The sequence below is a fragment of the Artemia sp. Qi Xiang Cuo genome, chromosome 13 (assembly GCF_049724085.1).
Source record: "Artemia sp. Qi Xiang Cuo chromosome 13, ASM4972408v1, whole genome shotgun sequence".
NCBI classification, from domain to species: domain Eukaryota; kingdom Metazoa; phylum Arthropoda; class Branchiopoda; order Anostraca; family Artemiidae; genus Artemia; species Artemia sp. Qi Xiang Cuo.
In genome coordinates, this window is record NC_142806.1 from 55039674 (window position 1) to 55057533 (window position 17860).

A 17860-nucleotide genomic window follows, 5' to 3' on the forward strand; every position below is an offset into this window, starting at 1 on the left:
CTGAGGTTCTCTGAAGTGGCACCACACTTTAACCTGTTGACCTATCCCTGAAAGTTTCATTTTCCTAACTTAACCCCCTTCCAAGATAGCCAGTAAATTTTTACCAAATCATATTATTGACTAACAAATAAAGTAAACATAGGCTAGGCATACCACTAAATGCCTTTTTTATGATCTTTTAAAATATAATAACTATTTTTGTCCAAAATGAATTTTACCCCCACCCCTATTTATACCAATTCAGGGGAAAAAACAAACTGATGAGAAAACAAAAATTAAACTTCAATTTACAAATGTAAACAAAAATGATGAAAATAGTGGAACTTGATACATTCTGATTGGCTGTAATTGAAAATCCTAAAGGAGTTCTAGAGTCTAGAACTCAATGTCTAGCCAAGCACCTTGTCTAGTGTGTCTAGCTAAGCACCAAATTTTACTTGTGAATGGTTGTTGCCTAGACATCAAATTCTGGCTAGACACGTGTCTAGACATGGCATTCTAGCTAGACACACTTGTGAATGCTGCTTAAGTAACTGCACATAACTTTCAGTTCTAATTTGTGTGGTAAATGTTCCATCTTGTAACAATTTTTGGTCCCTAACCAGGTTGCAAAAGGGAAAATCTAAATAAATTAAGTTGCTTTAATGTGTATCCAAAGACTATTTTGAAGAGTAGTTTAACAAACAGAGTAATTAGCCTACATTTTGAGTCAGGACAGGGGCCCGAAATTGATCTTTGCCCCCCCCCACCTGAAGTTCTCTGAAGTGGCACCACTGGGACATACTTTAACCTGTTGACCTATCCCTGAAAGTTCCATTTTCCTAACTTAACCCCCTTCCAAGATAGCCAGTAAATTTTTACCAAATCATATTATTGACTAACAAATAAAGTAAACATAGGCTAGGCATACCACTAAATGACTTTTTTATGCTCTTTCCAAATATAATAACTATTTTTGTCAGAAATGAATTTTACCCCCACCCCTATTTATACCAATTCAGGGTATATATTTGCACATTAGAGGGGTGGGTGTAAATTTTATTTCTGATGTAAATGAGAGGTAAGTTTAAATTTTGCCCTTACGTGCAAATATAGGTTAATTTTTACCAAATCATATTATTGAGTTAGGAATAAAGTGAATACACCATTTGATGCCTTTTTTATGCTGATTATGAATAGGCCTGTTTTTTCACTCATCAATGTGCTAAGATCTTAAGGTTCGATCAGACGCGTAGGATTTTCCTATAAGGTTGAAAGGAAATCCTCATAGGTTGAAAGGAATTCCGTTCAGACGTCGTTTTGACAGATTTTTAAAGTCTTACAGCAAGAAATTTGAAATATTACAAAATGTCTTTGAATTCTGACCTTGAAGATTTAGCTGTATGCTGTAGTAGCTGCTCTATTAGGTGCAACTATTTCTATTAGTATCTGCAGCAGAAGAGCCAGAAAAAGAAGAAGATGGTGGGTTCGTCCAGTACATGCTGTGAGTGCTTAATAATTTACACAGATGGCTAGGCCTAGGTCTACTCAACTTTTTTTTTTGGTCTAGGAAGTTCCAGTTTTTCCTAATATCATTAATGCAAATTCTGTACTGATTGCATGCTTTACTAGTTGTGAACTAGTCTATTTGCGCTGCTAGGTAAAATTCTAGATGATGAGCTTTTTACTAGCCTGCCTATTTCAGAAAGTAGCCCAGTGGCTAGGCTAGAGTAACATAAAAGAACCTACAGTAATGAATTGAAAGCCTAAAACATGTCATGGGAAAGTATTTACAAGCTCTTTCCACATATTCCCTTTTAGAAGATTGTATAGACTAGGTAAAGAAGACAGCTCGAGACTATTGACATAGCCTAATCTAACCTTCTCATCCCTGTAAAAATCAGCTTAATCTCTTTCCTTAATTCTATTTTTTAGTTAAATGTTTTGTAACTAGGTTTTGAAAACAATTTTAAGGAGTTAGCCTTAATTCAAATAGGCAAGTAAGCAGCATTAAGCCTATAACTTTTTTCTAAATTTAACATTGCTTACATTTTTCCAATTTTAAAAACCTTGAAAATGAAGAATTGGCAATAAAGTTCTACTTTTGACCATCTTGTAAAGGGGTTAGGTTCAGAAAATGAAACTTTCAGGGATGGGTCTACAGGCTAAAGTATATCCTTGGGAGGTATTTTGATATACCTACCTCCACTCCTTCTTCCTCTAGAGGGTCATGAGCTTTAAAAAATTGTGCTCTAAAAGTGGAACCTTGCACAATAGATATTCTGCTTAAAGGAAGTACAACAAAATTTTTTTCAGCTTCACAACTTTTCTCAATCCCAATTTATAAGGTTTTAAAGATATGCAAATACATTTCCTAAATTTTGAAAAAAAAAACATTTATATGGCTTAAAATTCTACTCAAATAATAGGAATTGTAATTTCAGAACTTAAGCCAGAGAAAAAGAACCTGATAACTGAAAATTAAGTTAAAATACATTGTTTGGTCAAAATTTCAATAAATATAGACCTGTCATGTAGACAAATTTCAGAAACAAAAAATTTTTTAAACAAGAAAAACGGGTTTTAATTTTCTATAAAGCAGTGAAATACAAAACAATTAATTATGCACAAAAGCTCCGAATATTTTGGCCCCACATCCGGGAGCCTTTCTCAATGGAAAAAAAAAATAAATAAATAAAAAAAAAAAAAAAACTTAATTTACATCACAATAAAACATACTAAACACATAAAGAGAAAGAAAAAATATAAATAAATAAAAAACAAAACTCACATATTAAATAAACACTTTCATGCACTGAATGTCTATAATGATTCAACTCGCCTCCTCCCAGTATATAAATGGAAATATATCAAATAAACACTTCCATGCACTGAATGTCTATAATGATTCAACTCGCCTCCTCCCAGTATATAAATGGAAATCTATCAAAAATGAAGATTATATCTATACTTAGACCAAAACAAGAAAAGGTCAACTAACCCCCCGGACCATAACTCCTAATTAAATTTCACAAGTTCATCAACCAATTTATGAATTATAAATTGAATGGATTCGTTTGGTTGCAAGCTTAGCTGCAGTTTGTTTACTTTTCTCATCATTTAACCCATTCTGACCTTTGTTTGCAAGGTCATCTTTCGTTTCAGAAATATTATTAAAATCAGTACTGGTTGAATATCTTGCCTGCATTTTAATTAAACTATTATAAATTGAATTGATCCTAAATTCCCCTTCATCTTTTTTGATACTAGTACCCCCATATATTATCTTTTTTATTTCTATAATTTCCCTGAAGCTTTGTAAAAGTCCTACAGATGTATCTACTATTTTTGTTTGATCAAATAAAATACTGTGATGAGGAAAATTATAAAGATGTTCTGCAACAGCTGACTCAAACGTTTCTGGTGTTTTGTTTTGTTTTAGAGCGCAATCTATTGCATTCTTGTGTTGTTGTAGCCTATTTTCTAAAGTTTGTTGCATTCTTCCCACATAAAATTTACCACAAGAACATGGAATTTTGTATACTCCCTTTTGCAAATTTCTCGGTACCTTGTCTTTCCCTTTATTTAACAATGAGCTTATATTATGTCCTGATTTAAATGCTGTATTTATATTATGTTTTTTTAATTCTCTTCTTAATTTTTGTGATAAAATTGGTATAAAAGGCAAAGTTATGTAATTTGTTTCTTGATTTGACCCATCTTCTTCTAATATTTTTGGGTCTGTCAACTTTTTTTTCCTTTTTTCAATTATTTGAGAAATCATATTTTCCAGATAGCCATTACCTATTAGAATATCCTTAATAAAAATTAGTTCATTTCTTACGTATCCTGGTGATGCTAATTTTAATACCCTATCAACTAAAGAAATAACCACACCCCTTTTTACCTGGATCGGATGATTTGATGTGAAAGACAAATAACGGTTGTTACTAGTTGGTTTATTGTAAATTGAAAATGCTAGTTCGTTATTATTTCTATGGATCAAAATATCTAGAAACGGTAACTTATTCTCTGTTTCCTTTTCAATTGTAAAAATCAATTCTCCTCCCACATTATTTAAATCTTCCAAAAAACCTTCAATTTCTGATTCCCTGTAATTCCAAATAACTAAAATATCATCCATATATCTGCCCCAAAATTTAGGTTTTAAAAAATATGTTTCTATAGCTAAATTTTCAACATACTCTACATAAACATTTGCTAACAACGGACTTAAAGGCCCTCCCATTGTTAAACCCCTAATTTGATGGTAAAAATTATCTCTAAAAGTGAAATAGTTAGTATACCTGCTAGTTATTCTGACTAAATTTAATATATTTTCGAGTTCAATTCCCGCAGATAATTCTTCTATCTCATTTTTTCGTTCCTCAAGTTTTTTGGATAAAATACTAAACGATTTATCAAAAGGAATATACCTATACATGGATTTTATATCAAAACTGAACAATCTAGATTCTTCTGATATTTCTACACTTATAAGTTTATCTTTTAAAATTTCGAGTTTTTTATATACGAATTTTGGAGATATAATAATGGTTTAAGTGTCATTGCTGCTCATTTCTCTATTTTTACCGTTGGTGAATTTGTTGTTGAAACAATAGGTCTTAAGGGGATACCTGTTTTATGTATTTTTGGCAAACCATATATGCTAGGGCTAACTGATCCCCTTGGAAAGAACTTGTGATACATCTGGGGTGTGATACTTCCATTTGTTTTAAGGTCTTCTAAATCTTTTCTTAATCTTTTAACATAAAAATCAGTTGGGTCCGAGTTAACTTTTTTATATGTTGAAGTATCACTTAGAATTGTTTCTATTTTACTATCATAATCATCTTTTTCTAGGATCACTACTGTATTGCTCTTATCCGCTTTCGTTATTATTAGAGAATCATCTTTTTTTTAAATCTTTTAAAATTTTAATATCTTTGTTCTTATCTTTTTCTTGATAACTGCAAAAATCTGTTAAAATATTCAATACCCTTAGTATTAACTCATTTACATTATTTATATCTTTTGGAAACTTATGAATCCCTGTCTCAATCTTTGAAATAATTTCCTCTATCGGTATATTTTTAGGATTTAGTCCGAATTTTATACCTCTTTCAAGGATTTCCTTTTGTTGTTTGGTTAACTCCTTCTTGCTTAAATTAATCACCCCAGGGCCTGGGAAATAATTAGGCTTATACATTGATAGTTTTTGTTTTTCTTTTTCCCTTTTTAACTGCAAAAATTTTTGGTTTAGTCTTTCCCTAGATAATCTTAGAACATGTTCAAAATAATTTTTAAAAATTGATATAATTTGTTGGAAATCATTTGAATTAAGGAATTTACCAAGGCTATGTTTTAAAAAAATCTATTTCTTTTACAACTTGTGATCTCTGGAAACGTTTATCTTTCAGCATATGGTTTAAGTTTAGTAAATTTACCCTTCTCGTGTGCTTTTCTTCATTATATGTATTTAAATGATAATTAAAACGAAACGATTTTGGAATTAGTTTATTTACTTTGCATTTTTCTAAAAACTTTTGTTGTGTAATTATATTGGCATGTTTTTTTGCTAAAGTCAAAAATAATAAAATTGAATTGGTCTTTTGCCACCCGTAGGCTAGACGTATATAATTTGTTAGACCACACTGCTTTTCCATTAAAAAAAAAAAACAATTTAAACAAGAAAAACGGGTTTTAATTTTCTATAAAGCAGTGAAATACAAAACAATTAATTATGCACAAAAGCTCCGAATATTTCGGCCCCACATCCGGGAGCCTTTCTCAACGGAAAAAAAAAAATTAAAATAAAAAAAAAAACTTAACTTACATCCCAGGTCCTGGGTTAATTATTTCCCAGGTCCTGGGGTGATTAATTTAAGCAAAAAGGAGTTAACCAAAGAACAAAAGGAAATCCTTGAAAGGGGTATAAATTTTGGACCAAATCCTAAAAATGTACCGATAGAGGAAATTATTTCAAAGATTGAAACAGGGATTCATAAGTTTCCAAAAGATGTAAATAATGTAGATGAGTTAATACTAAGGGTAGTGAATATTTTAACAGATTTTGGTAGTTATCAAGAAAAAGTTAAGAACAAAGATATTAAAATTTTAAAAGATTTAAAAAAAGATGATTCTCTAATAATAACGAAAGCGGATAAGAGCAATACAGTAGTAATCCTAGAAAAAGATGATTATGATAGCAAAATAGAAACAATTCTAAGTGATACTTCAACATATAAAAAACTTAACTCGGACCCAACTGATTTGTATGCTAAAAGATTAAGAAAATATTTAGAAGACCTTAAAACAAATGTAAGAATCACAACACATATGTATCACAAGTTCTTTCCAAGGGTATCAGTTAGACCTAGAATATATGGTTTGCCAAAAATACATAAAACAGGTATCCCCTTAAGACCTATTGTTTCAACAACCAATTCACCAACGGTAAAAATCGAGAAATGGGCAGCAATGACACTTAAACCATTATTATATCTCCAAAATTCGTATATAAAAAACTAGAAATTTTTAAAAGATAAACTTATAAGTGTAGAAATATCAGAAGAATCTAGATTGTTCAGTTTTGATATAAAATCCATGTATACGTATAGTCCTTTAGATAAATCGTTTAGTATTTTATCCAAAAAACTGGAGGAACTAAAAAATGATATAGAAGAATTATCTTCGGGAATTGAACTGGAAACTATATTATATTTAGTCAGAATAACTAGCAGGTATACTAAATATTTCACGTTTAGAGATATTTTTTACCATCAAATTAGGGGTTTAGCAATGGGAGGGCCTTTAAGTCCGTTGATAGCAAATATTTATGTAGAATATGTTGAAAATTTAGCTATAGAAACATATTTTTTAAAACCTAAATTTTGGGGCAGATATATGGATGATATTTTAGTTATTTGGAATTACGGGGAATCAGAAATTGAAGGTTTTTTGGAACATTTAAATAATTTTGGAGGAGAATTAATTTTTACAATTGAAAAGGAAACAGAGAATAAGTTACCGTTTCTAGATATTTTGATCCATAGAAATAATAACGAACTAGCATTTTCAATTTACCGTAAACCGACTAGTAACAACCGTTATTTGTCTTTCACATCAAATCATCCAATCCAGGTAAAAAGTGGTGTGGTTATTTCTTTAGTTGATAGGGTATTAAAATTATCATCACAAGGATACATAAGAAATGAACTAATTTTTATTAAGGATATTATAATAGGTAATGGCTATCCGGAAAATATGATTTCTCAAATAATTGAAAAAAGGAAAAAAAGTTGACGGAACCAAAAATATTAGAAGAAGATGGGTCAAATGGATAAACAAATTACATAACTTTGTCTTTTATACCAATTTTATCACAAAAATTAAGAAGAGAATTAAAAAAAACATAATATAAATACGGCATTTAAATCAGGACATAATATAAGCTCGTTGTTAAATAAAGGGAAAGACAAGGTACCAAGAAATTTGCAAAAGGGAGTATACAAAATTCCATGTTCTTGTGGTAAATTTTATGTGGGAAGAACGCAACAAACTTTAGAAAATAGGCTACAACAACACAAGAATGCAATAGATTGCGCTCTAAAACAAAACAAAACACCAGAATCGTTTGAGTCAGCTGTTGCAGAACATCTTTATAATTTTCCTCATCGCAGTATTTTATTTGATCAAACAAAAATAGTAGATACGTCTGTAGGACTTTTACAAAGCTTGTGGGAAATTATAGAAATAAAAAAGATAATATATGGGGGTACTAGTATCAATAAAGATGAAGGGGAATTTAGGATCAATTCAATTTATAATAGTTTAATTAAAATGCAGGCAAGATATTCAACCAGTACTGATTTTAATAATATTTCTGAAACGAAGGATGACCTTGCGAACAAAGGTCAGAATGGGTTAAATGATGAGAAAAGTAAACGAACTGCAGCTAAGCTTGCAACCAAACGAATCCATTCAATTTATATTCATAAATTGGTTGATGAACTTGTGAAATTTAATTTGGGGTTATGGGCCGGGGGGTTAGTTGACCTTTTATTGTTTTGGTCTAAGTATAAATATATTCTTCATTTTTGATAGATTTCCATTTATATACTGGGAGGAGGCGATTTGAATCATTATAGACATTCAGTGCATGGAAGTGTTTATTTGATATATTTCCATTTATATACTGGGAGGAGGCGAGTTGAATCATTATAGACATTCAGTGCATGGAAGTGTTTATTTAATATGTGAGTTTTGTTTCTTATTTATTTATATTTTTTCTTTGTTTTTTTTTTCTTTATCTTTATGTGTTTAGTATGTTCTATTTTGATGTAAGTTAAGTTTTTTTTATTTTATTTTATTTTTTTTTCCGTTGAGAAAGGCTCCTGGATGTGAGATCGAAATATTAGGAGCTTTTGTGCATAATTAATTGTTTTTGTATTTCACTGCTTTATAGAAAATTAAAACCCGTTTTTCTTGTTTAAATTGTTTTTTGTTTTTAATGGAAAAGCAGTGTGGTCTAAGAAATTATTTACGTTTAGCCTACGGGTGGCAAAAGACCAATTCAATTTTATTATTTTTGAATTTAGCAAAAAATATGCCAATATAATTACACAACAAAAGTTTTTAGAAAAGTGCAAAGTAAATAAACTAATTCCAAAATCGTTTCGTTTTAATTATCATTTAAATACATATAATGAAGAAAAGCACACGAGAAAGTTAAATTTACTAAACTTAAACTATATGCTGAAAGATAAACGTTTCCAAAGATCACAAGTTGTAAAAGAAATAGATTTTTTAAAACATAGCCTTGGTAAATTCCTTAATACAAATGATTTCCAACAAATTATATCAATCTTTAAAAATTCTTTTGAACATGTTCTAAGATTATCTAGGGAAAGACTAAACCAAAAATTTTTGCAGTTAAAAAGGGAAAAACAAAAACAAAAACTATCAATTTATAAGCCTATTTATTTCCCAGGTCCTGGGGTGGTTAATTTAAGCAGAAAGGAGTTAACCAAAAAACAAAAGGAAATCCTTGAAAGAGGTATACAATTCGGACTAAATCCTAAAAATATACCGATAGAGGAAATTATTTCAAAGATTGAAGCAGGGATTCATAAGTTTTCAAAAGATATAAATAATGTAGATGAGTTAAGACTAAGGGTAGTGAATATTTTAACAGATTTTGGCAGTTATCGAGAAAAAGATAAGAACAAAGATATTAAAATTTTAAAAGATTTAAAAAAAGATGATTCTCTAATAATAACTAAAGCGGATAAGAGCAATACAGTAGTGATCCTAGAAAAAGATGATTATGATAGTAAAATAGAAACAATTCTCAGTGATACTTCAACATATAAAAAACTTAACTCGGACCCAACTAATTTGTATGCTAAAAGATTGAGAAAAGATTTAGAGGGCCTTAAAACAAATGGAAGTATCACACCCCAGATGTATCACAAGTTCTTTCCAAGGTGATCAGTTAGCCCTAGAATATATCGTTTGCCAAAAATACATAAAACAGGCATCCCCTTAAGACCTATTGTTTCAACAACCAATTCACCAACGGTAAAAATAGAGAAATGGTTAGCAATGACACTTAAAACATTATTATATCTCCAAAATTCGTTTATAAAAAACTCGCAATTTTTAAAAGATAAACTTATAAGTGTAGAAATATCAGAAGAATCTAGATTGTTCAGTTTTGATATAAAATCCATGTCTACGTATATTCCTTTTGATAAATCGTTTAGTATTTTATCCAAAAAACTTGAGGAACGAAAAAATGAGATAGACGAATTATCTTCGGGAATTGAACTGGAAACTATATTAAATTTAGTCAGAATAACTAGCAGGTATACTAACTATTTCACGTTTAGAGATAATTTTTACCATCAAATTAGGGGTTTAGCAATGGGAAAGCCTTTAAGTCCGTTGTTAGCAAATATTTATGCAGAGTATGTTGAAAATTTAGCTATAGAAACATATTTTTTAAAACCTAAATTTTGGGGCAGATATATGGATGATATTTTAGTTATTTGGAATTACGGGGAATCAGAAATTGAAGGTTTTTTGGAACATTTAAATAATTTGGGAGAAGAATTAATTTTTACAATTGAAAAGGAAACAGAGAATAAATTACCGTTTCTAGATATTTGGATCCATATAAATAATAATGAACTAGCATTTTCAATTTAGCGTAAACCAACTAGTAACAACCGTTATTTGTCTTTCACATCAAATCATCCGATCCAGTTAAAAAGGGGTGTGTTTATTTCTTTAGTTGATAGGGTATTAAAATTAGCATCACCAGGATACATAAGAAATGAACTAATTTTTATTAAGGATATTCTAATAGGTAATGGCTATCCGGAAAATATGATTTCTCAAATAATTGAAAAAAGGAAAAAAAGTTGACGGAAACAAAAATATTAGAAGAAGATGGGTCAAATCAAGAAACAAATTACATAACTTTGCCTTTTATACCAATTTTATCACAAAAATTAAGAAGATAATTAAAAAAACATAATATAAATACAGCATTTAAATCAGGACATAATATAAGCTCATTGTTAAATAAAGGGAAAGACAAGGTACCGAGAAATTTGCAAAAGGGAGTATACAAAATTCCATGTTCTTGTGGTAAATTTTATGTGGGAAGAAAGCAACAAACTTTAGAAAATAGGCTACAACAACACAAGAATGCAATAGATTGCGCTCTAAAACAAAACAAAACACCAGAAACGTTTGAGTCAGCTGTTGCAGAGAATCTTTATAATTTTCCTCATCACAGTATTTTATTTGATCAAACAAAAATAGTAGATACGTCTGTAGGACTTTTACAAAGCTTCAGGGAAATTATAGAAATAAAAAAGATAATATATGGGGGTACTAGTATCAATAAAGATGAAGGGGAATTCAGGATCAATTCAATTTATAATAGTTTAATTAAAATGCAGGCAAGATACTCAACCAGTACTTCTTTTAATAATATTTCTGAAACGAAAGATGACCTTACGAACAAAGGTCAGAATGGGTTAATTGATGAGAAAAGTAAGCAAACTGCAGATAAGCTTGCAACGAAACGAATCCATTCAATTTATAATTCATAAATTGGTTGATGAACTTGTGAAATTTAATTAGGGGTTATGGGCCGGGGGTTAGTTGACCTTTTATTGTTTAGGTCTAAGTATAAATATATTCTTCATATTTGATATATTTCCATTTATATACTGGGAGGAGGCGAGTTGAATCATTATAGACATTCAGTGCATGGAAGTGTTTATTTAATATGTGAGTTTTGTTTCTTATTTATTTATATTTTTTCTTTGTTTTTTTTTCTTTCTCTTTATGTGTTTAGTATGTTTTATTGTGATGTAAGTTAAGTTTTTTTTTTTTTTTTTTTTTTCGTTGAGAAAGGCTCCCGGATGTGGGGCCGAAATATTCGGAGCTTTTGTGCATAATTAATTGTTTTTTATTTCAATGCTTTATAGAAAATTAAAACCCGTTTTTCTTGTTTAAAATTTTTTTTGTTTTTAATGGAAAAGCAGTGTGGTCTAAGAAATTATTTACAAATTTCAGAACCCTCTTGAGAGAGAAGGAGTGGATATAAGTACTTCAAAACACCTTCCCATGACATACCCTAGCCTTTAAACCCATCCTTGAAAGTTTCATATTCCTAACCTAACCCCTTTCCAAGATTGCCAAAAGTACCTAATCAGAATTTTACTGAATTAGCAAAGGGATTAGGCTCTAAACACTTTTCTTAAGCCATGTTTGTGATGTAAATCTTTTCTGATAGTTTCAATGGTAAAATTCTAGATAAAGGGCTTTTGGCTATCTTAGAATTTGGTAGATTTAGGCAAATAAGATTTTAAGGAATAGATCTAGAGCCTTAATGATTTCCTAGGAAGATAGTTTGAAGCTGCTATCTCTACTTCTCTTTTATTTCTAGGGCTTATAAGACATTGCTTTCATTAATTTATATTGTATATTCACTCCTGTAAGTTTCATGTGCTTAATATACAACCTTTGGGGTTCTCCAAGAGTTCAAATAAATATGGCAAAATAAAAACAGGGGGGAAGGCATTGAAATTGTCTGTAACAAGGATATGAGTTGAAACATTTAAAATACATGCTAAAAAAGTTATAAAGTTTAGTTCAATTGTCTGACTATTTTATGGATAAAATAAGGCTTCTCTGATGGTTGATGTAGTCTTATTAGATGCTTGATTAGTCATGTTTACAATTTTGGTTTTTATTGATTGTTTTTCAGTTGAGAGATATCCATGGGTTCTTTGGTGCCCTCACAAAAGAAATGGAGGAAATTGACCCTGAGCTGTTTTTTAAAACCTATCGGATTGATAAAGAGCATGTGAATGCTATTGCAACTCTGGTCCAAGCTGATATTGTGAAAGAGGACACAATAATGAGAGTAATGAGACCTGCAAATCCAGTTAAGGCCCATTTAGCTGTGACACTTAGGTGAGAATTATTCTGTTCTTTTGCTTTTAGTATAGATTAGGACCCAACCAGTATAGATTCTTGGGGTCTGATAACATATATTGCTATCATACTGACTCAGTACCAATATAATTTGCTGATAAATTCCTCTCTGGAAAAAAAACCTTACCTGAAGTTTAAACCTCCTATTCTTTGCTCATATTCATAGTCACTTGTTTCTTCATTGTCTATACACACCAAAGAACAGCCTCAACAATTCACTGTGTATTCCAAATGCATATATGCTTTTTATAGTATTTGTATTATGGGGGAGGGAAGATTGTTAGAGGCAGAATTTGTTTTGAACTACCTGTTCAATGTTCTGAGGTAAAGATTATCAAGATTGAATGTGATTCACTCATCCATCTGATTTGTGGTAGGTAGAGTTGGATGACGTTTATTTACTTTTACCTCATGATGTTATTTATAAATCAAAGAATAGAGGCTTGATATGATCTTTTTTGTCTTTACTATTGATTCCCCACTGGGAGCCCCATTCGTCATGAGAATTATGCCTAGCATCTGGTGATACAAACAAAGACAAAATAATAAGCAATAATTTTATTTAGATTATCACCCAAAGATGGATAGACAATGGAGTTTCAGTAAAAAGTATGACAAAAATGGCTTAAACTCAGTCTTGTTCCTCCAGACTGAATTTATGGTTTATTCATATATGCCTTAGTTGGAAGCGTTTCCCCTATTTTGTTGTTCCCATTACTGTTAATCATTTTATTCATGTTTTTCACTTCTAAAAAATTAATAAAATTTTTTTTGGAAAAACATGAATGCTTAATAGATATATTTTGAATGAAATATAATAATATTAAAGTGATGTTAATATTGTTATATTGTTTTTTTTTTTTTTTTTTTTTTTATAGAGGAATAGAAATTATATTTAAAAAAACTTAAATTAAAATTTTTTTATTAAATTATATATTTTGTATTAAAAACCCAGATTTTTTTTTTGCCTCGCCATAATGAGCCTCAGGCATTGTATTTATCTGTTGAGAAATATTCGCTCAGTTTTTGACCTATTTATTACTACAAACACTTGATTAAGCTATGTGATCGACACTACCACATTTAAATGAGGAAAAAATGGCCTTGATAAATTTCTTTGTGATATAAGGTAAAATACCTTATTTGGAGTTTCTTGACTGTTAAAATATTTTATGTAAAACAGTCAATATAATTTTTCTCAAAGGCTTGGTTATTAAGATAAATTGAAAGTTCTCTACCCTTTGTACTTTGCAGAAATTAAGTCAGTGTAAGGTTTCGATTTTATGCCCAATTTTAGAAAGCATATAAATGTGATATAAATGGATTTGGACTACTGAGTGTATCTCCTTTCACTTGTTTTCTTAGATGGAGAACAAATTCAAACTTGAATGTTTGTTTATTTCAATCTTGTGGCCCCAGTTATTTTTTTGTATTCTCTTTTACAACTGAATTTATACAGATCAATTTTTATTTAGAAAATATGACAACTATCCCATCTTTTGTGGAAGTTCCCTTTTATATATATATATATATATTATATAAATATTTTATTTTCAGGTATCTTGCAAGTGGGAATTCTATGGCAACATTATCATTGTGTTACAGAATAGGACAATCCACAATTTCAGGCATCATAAAAGAAACATGCGAAACAATTTGGAAAAACCTATAACCTATTTAAACCTACAACCATGAAGCCACCTTACAAGGAAGATTCTTATGCAATAGCCAGAGTTTTTTCTGAACTTCGGGACTTTCCACATTGCATTGGGACAATTGATGGAAAACACTGTCAAATTCAGTGTCCTTCTAATTCTGGTTCTGATTTTTTCAATTTCCATCAATTTTACAGCATAGTTTTGATGGCTGCTGTAGATGCTCGCTACAAGTTTATTTATATTGACGTAGGCGCTAAAGGAAAGGAAAATGACAGTACTCTTTGTTGCCAAACTCAGAGGATGTTATCCCATTTGTTTTTGTTGGGGATGAAGCTTTTGCTCTTCAAAAAAAACTTAATGCGGCCATATCCAAAGTATGGCAGCCTCACCGAACAACAAAAGATATTTAATTACAGTCTGTCACGGGCTAGAAGGGTGGTGGAAAATGCTTTTGGGATAATGTCCATTAAATTTAGAATCCTCAAAAGTAGTGTCAATTGCAAGCTGGAAACAATGGATCTTATAGTGAAAACCACTTGCATCTTGCATAACTTTCTTTTAGGATCTGATTTGTCAAGACATAACTTCACCACCCTTGTTGACTGAGAAGTAAATGGGCATATTATTCCAGGCTCTTGGCACAACAGCTCTAGCCTAGAGTCAGCTGGAAATTTATCCAGTAATTTCTCATCTAGAAATGCTATCCTAGTAAGAAATACCTTTAAGGAATATTTTACTGGTACTGGATCTATTCCATGGCAGGATCAGTCTGTGCAAAATGGATATATTAGTCTCAGCCCGTCAAATTTTTTTTTCTCTTTTGAGTTTGCAAATGAGGCTATTTCCATAAAACGCGTATGTTACATCAAAGTTTGTTTTCGGATTGGGGTAAGTAATGGAATAGCATCTTAGTACCATTTAGTTTTTAATGATTAGCAATCTTCAAAGAGAATAGTGCTGGATAATCTTGAGGAATAGAAAAAAAATATTAGATGAAAATTATCTTTCTAGAACTCAAACTATTTTGTAGAAAAAACCCATTTATTTATTAAATTTTTTTATTTTTTTCATGGGTTCCTTGAAGCGATTTTGCATTTATCTTAAAAACTAATCTTGTTGTTATTATTTCTCAAATATATTTAAGAAGTTATTGAAATATAATGTTTTGTTCAACCCCAACACTCCAATCAGATTCAAAGCCTGTTTTGGCTTCATTTTAAAATTGAAGCCATTTGCCACTGAATTTGTAATGTTTCTTAAGCAAGACAATTTTTTTTCCTTTTTTGTTTTTGTTTACTTGCTTAACCCAAGACACTTCCTAAACCCCATAAAGTACAAACCTCAAGATGTTTGTTTTTCAAGCCCCTATTTTTTTCCAGTACTAAAACATGCACAGAAAGGTATCAAAATTACAATATTTATTTAAAAAATTCGGCAAGAAAGAAAAAATTATCCAAATATTTTTTCAACAATAGCCATTCTATCTGTGCTAGTAATCTCCTTTTCTTTAGTGTCTACTTTATTCTTGTCTTCCATAGTTTTTTGTACTATTTTAATTTGTATTTTGGTAACATGACACATATACTGGACTAGGCAGGATTCTTTCTCCTATTAATGTTATTTAATTTTTGTCTTGCATAGTTTTTGGTTTGCTTTAATGATTATTTGTTCATCTGGGGTCTAATTTTTTGGGGTCTCCAATTACCTCAAATGAATTACAGAATTTATAGACAATTGTAATTACCTTTATTAAAACCCCTACACCTTAGTTCTTCCTTAGGAGTAATGATAGACTATCTATCAACCATTGTTGTATGTTTCTTAAAAAGGTATGCTAGCTTTGCATCTAACAGAGACAATCTGTCTTGGCTTTACTCTATTAGCCATGGCTTTCCATTTTTTCATCACTTCCATATATTTGATTTTAATTCAGTTTTTTTTCTTCTTCTTGTCCTTTGTTTTTTATTTATTTTTTTTTTTTTGCTAACTTTAATTAATTTTAATTGATAAATTTAATTGTTTTTTGCATAACTGCCCTTTAATTTCTACAAACGTGTACTGATTATACTACAATATCAAAACAAATAAAAAGGTTATCTCTCTTATCTAAGTATGTTAAGTGCCAAAACCAGCAATAAGATTACCTACCATACATGATATATTAGGACCTTAACTTGATCAAATACAACCAAATCCAATTGAGGAAGCCATATTCGAATCATTTACCTAAAATTTTTGTGGAAGTAACTTATAACATAACTATGATAACTTAGTATTGATAAGCAGAGTAGTTTATATAAAAAAAATAAAAAAAACACAATTACTCAAGTTTATCAAGCTTTTGTTCAAAAACCTCCAGAGCAGCCTTCTGAATACGGATTTGGCTATTCAAGGGAAGGCCATACAAGTTTTTTGCAAGCGTGCATCAAAATCCATAGTTTCTTGACCCTTCCCACTCGTCCTTTTTATTGATCCTATTTTCAAGAAACTGCTTGACAGCAGACATGGTATGTTGTACATCTGCTGTCTGTTGTAATTCTTCTGGTACAGTGGGGAGTCTTTTTCTTTTTTATTGTGAGAGTTGGAGGTGGAAGTAGATGAAGAGGTTGGAGTGGAGGTTCTTGGGTTCTTGGGAGGTTAAAGCGTTATTGGGAGTGTTGGAGGTGGAAGTAGGTGAAGACGTTGGATTAGATTCTAGGTGAACAAAAGTGGTTGGAAGAGGAGAACAAATTGGAGGGGGTGCAGGTATTGGCACGCTTGGGATGTGCGGTTGTGTTTTTAGATTATGCCGGAGGATTTGGGGGAGGGGGAAAGATTTCACATGAAGAATTTGAATTTGATATTTGGAGGATGGGGGGATGGGGGAATATTTCACATGAGGAGTTTGAGTTTGATGTTTGGAGGAGTGGGGGATTGGGAAAGATTTCACATGAGGAGTTTGATATTTGGAGGATTGGGGGATGGGGAAAGATTTCACATGAGGAGTTTGATACTTGGGGGATGGGGAAAGATTTCACATGAGGAGTTTGAGTTTGATATTTGGAGGATTGAGGAATATCTGAGTAGAGGTTTGATGTTGAGCTTTCATCACTTGAAGTGGTAGTGGGCAGGTCCGTGAGTCCATCATCTCCAGAGAGCTGAATAATGACTGTCTCTTCAGTATGTGCCAGATTCCCTGATGTCTTGCAAGACAAAGTAAGTTGAAAATATTTCCATTTACACTAAACAGCACATATATTTTTATCTGTAGCTACCTTTGAAAACCAGAAAATTAAACAGTCTAATTTTTGTCACAGAAAGTAAACAGAACATAAGGAAGATGCAAATGGTTGGTAGTTTGTCAAGTATTACTATTCCTTAATAGCCTTGTAATCAGTTATAATAAATTGAAGGACCTTAGTAGATTGTTAATACATTACTGAAATTGGCACAAATAAAAAGTACTAAGGTCTACTACACATTAGGGACATGAAAGATGAGTAAATCTTTAATAATTAGAGGTGATTGCACGAAAATATTAACAGTAAGATTTCAACAAAATATTTTAGGATAAAATACAGGCATCATCTATAGGAAAATGACCAATAAGGTTTCAATAAAATATTTTAAGATAACATGCAGTCATCATCTATAGGAAAAATACTTTCCAATCACAATAATCATTCAAAGAAATGATAAAATCATCAAGTGAAACACATCTCAAA

The 17860-nt window shown here is 30.8% G+C and overlaps 1 long non-coding RNA gene across 1 annotated transcript; it reads left to right on the top strand.

Moving 5' to 3' along the window:
• Nucleotides 1–1248: 1248 nt before the first annotated feature.
• LOC148945442 (uncharacterized) lies at nucleotides 1249–14178 on the top strand. Its single transcript, XR_016142743.1, has 3 exons — nucleotides 1249–1483; nucleotides 12269–12477; nucleotides 14056–14178. It is a non-coding gene; the product is annotated as an uncharacterized LOC148945442 (long non-coding RNA).
• Nucleotides 14179–17860: the final 3682 nt, after the last annotated feature.